Raw genomic sequence first — 3,622 nt, forward strand, 5'->3', positions numbered from 1 at the left:
AAAAAAGGCAGCTTCTTTTGGATGGGAAATGGTACCTGTGTTGGCTCTGGATCATCTGCATTCCAGTGGTTGCACCATGCAGGTCAATGTAATACAGTGGGGCCTTGACTTGAGAACTTAATCCGTATTGGAAGGCGGTTCTCAAGTCAAAAAGTTCTCAGGTCAAATCTGCATTTCCCATAGGAATGCATTGAAAACCATTTGATCCGTATCTGCTCTTTTCCGTCCATATTTATTTATTTATTTTATTTATTTTATTTCTATCCCGCCTATCTGGTCATACTAGACCACTCTAGGCGGCTTACAATTAGAGCAACAATAAAATTATGGGAAGCTGCTATTCTGCCTTCAACCACTAGAGGGGGATATTTTGTTTCTTTTTTTCTTAGGTCAAGAAAGGTTCAGGGAAGGCAGGGAAAATACAGTCCAGGCAGTACAGTACCAGGCAGTCCGAAGACTGTCTCCCAATCCACTCTCTAAACGCTGGGAGGAGTGAGGAAGCAGACAGGCACCCTTTTCACTGGCCAACAGTTAACTGAAAATTCACATTTTGCACTTTCCCTGCCTCCCACATGGGTTTTGTTCAGTTCTTAACTCAAATCTAAGTACTTAAGTCAAGTCAATATTTTCCTATGAGAGCGGTTCTTAAGTCAAAATGTTCTTAACTCAAGCCGTTCTTAAGTCAAGACCCCACTGTAGTCCTGATGGATCCAGCAACAGCAAAGGCTAAAGAATCTTGTCTTGCATTATCTAAAAAGGTACAATAGATATACATATTTAAGAGAGAGAGACATTAGGGTTAGAAAACAGGTCCTCAACCCAAAGGATAGAAGTGTGACCAATTACAGAGGTTGTAGAGGAGGCTCAAAGAAGTGGGAAGTCTCATACAGTTTGTGTAGAACTGATTCTGCACTCTTTTCATTGGTGACTTTGACATCCCTGCCTCATATAGAGTTCAAAATGGGGACTGTTGAGCTTTCTTACTATTTTGCATGGAGAGTGTATTCTAGAATACAGGTAACAATTTTCTGCAGCTGAACTTTGGAGAAGGAGCAGCAGCAGCAATAGCAACAGCATACCAGCAGGTTGTAATGGAGACATTTTTGGTCAAGCAGTCATTCGGGAAAGTTAGTGCTTGAAATGAGGTAATATGAAGGAGGTATGGAACTATTCTACTATTCTCAGACACAGATAGACTCTGTGGCCTAACCACCACACTTTGTTTATTCTCCCATTTTGAAACCGTTCCACTCATGGCTGCTCCTCACATGAGGTAGAGTGGAATGGCTGCCTCAAGTTTGCACTCCCCTCCAGGAGTGCAACAGAGTGCTATAGAAAAGGGTCACTTACCTGTTTTCCCTTCAACCTGGTCTTTACTACCATCACAAAAGTGCAGCTAAATCACCGTTTCAACAGATCCAAATGTTCACCTTTTATGTTGTTCATTACACAACGTGGAGGGCCATCACAGATTCATGCCCTGGAATACATAAAGGAAAATTATGTTCAGAATATAATGCAGCATTTTAATCCACCTGAAGGACTAAAAGGACCTCATGTACCCTTGTTTTATTGGAATGATGTATCATGTTCAGACTGCTCTGCGGCAGCTCTGCTATTGATCCAATCATATTTAATAATGCATCATGGCCTCAAAATTTATTACAGGTTATGAGCAAATGTAAGCGAGGAGGCACAAATATAATGCACTTTAGACAGGGGTATTATAGCAAAGAACTGAGCTGTATTTCCCGTAGACTTCTGTAAAAGCACAGCGTGCAGTCTCCATAAAGAGGAGATGCTAAATTAGGCTAATTACAGGCTGTTTTTTTGCTTTAGCATTCTGTTTTTGCTTTGGTTGCAATGACAATCCACTCTTACCCCTACCATCCTGTAGTCAGTTTTATTGATAGAAATTGAGAAAGCTGATTACTGTAATTATTATTGTTATCAAGTAAGTAAAATACCTATCATCATGTTGGTGAAGGTATGAGGAGGGGAAAAGAGAATTTGTTCTTATCTATTGCAAGTGCCCTTGGGGGGGGATGTGCTATACGGTATATTGGACATATGTGTGCACACATGTATCCCTGTAGAACCCATGGTATAGAAACCACAGTATATAAATCTGAATCCAATCAGACTCCCTGCTAGAGTCGACCCATTGAATCAATGGAATTTGCAAAGGTGTTTATTCAACAGGTTTACTCTAGCTGTGACAAACTATTGTATTTAGGCCAAACTAACCTACCTTAATTCTGAGTAAAACCACAGGTCCATCCAAATCAATACTGTTTAGATTGACAGGCAGGAACTCTCCAGGGCTTTAGACTAGTGTCTTAGCCCAAAGTAGAGAGGCTAAGGGGGTACATTTCAGACCTTTGGTGTGCAAAGCATGTGCCCTGCCCCTGAGCTTCAGCAGAGTCTGTTCCAACCATAGCCAGTGAGTGAATGGCAGGTTTCCCCCATAATTTAAAGAGTGGCCCTATTCATGCATTATTGCATTGAGTGTTGTCAACCCAGTTAATAGGGAGTACCCAGCCCTGCCCCACTTCTTTACTGCTTTCTCCACACTAGTAGCAACCAATCAGCATACTTGAAGGGTCCTTTCCTAAGCAAGAACACAGTTTTTCCCCCCAAAATCCATCCTTGTGAGTAAAGTCTACATGGAAAGAGGAAACACTTCTTTTCTCACTCATCCTTGCTTACATGGAGAGAGCAGCAACCGAGAACGTGTGGCTAGACACTAAAGTCCTTCATGGATCAGGTTTCCTATTGTTCTTCTTTAGGCTCAATCTCAATCAAGAATTTAAACTAATAACAGTTTAAGTGCCATGCTCTTTCACAGACACATGTCAGAAAAGAAACCTGTAGTTTAGGAGATTCTGAGTATTCTGTTTTAGAGATCGTTTGTCCCCCAGAAAAACTCTATACGAATTGCTGGACAGCTCAGTGGTTCAGGTTGCTGGCTGCAGAGCCAGAAGTTGGGAGTTTGATTCCTTGCCAGGGACAGGATGCAGTAATCCCTAGAGCCCCTTCCAGCTGAGCAGTTTTAAGATGATGATGATCACCATCAAAAAGTGAATTATTGTTACACAAGTTAACTGTAGCAGTTTTGGCTTCCTAGCAAAAAACTCTTTCGTAGAATGACAAAAAAACATAATATCCTTGACCACTCTAGAAGCCATTTCAGGGATTTCATAGCAACAAATAAAGTTTTACCATCAAATATATACTCAGCAGAGAACAACAGCTCAATCTGGCTAGTAATGTGTAAGAAACGGGCTTCATAGGACTTTATTTTTCCAATTCATCTGGAATTGGAAGTGGAAATGGAAATGGATTCAACTGGGCACACTGTAGTCAAAATCCTGTTCTGCAATTATGCCCGCAGAAGAGAAACAGTGTCATTCACAGTAGCAAATTGCCACTAATTAACCACTCTGCACTTGGATTCCTGGCTGAGAACGAAGCCACCCATTAATTAGCCATAATTTGTTGCTGTATATTGTGTCCTTTCCCTTCTGCCAGCAAAACTATGCAGCAGGATAGTACAAGCAATCTATATAATTTCAAAAATGGTAACAAAATCAACATTATCCTTTTAAAAAAAATAAGTAAA

This window comes from Pogona vitticeps, chromosome 4 (genome assembly GCF_051106095.1).
Source record: "Pogona vitticeps strain Pit_001003342236 chromosome 4, PviZW2.1, whole genome shotgun sequence".
Classification (NCBI taxonomy): Eukaryota; Metazoa; Chordata; class Lepidosauria; order Squamata; family Agamidae; genus Pogona; species Pogona vitticeps.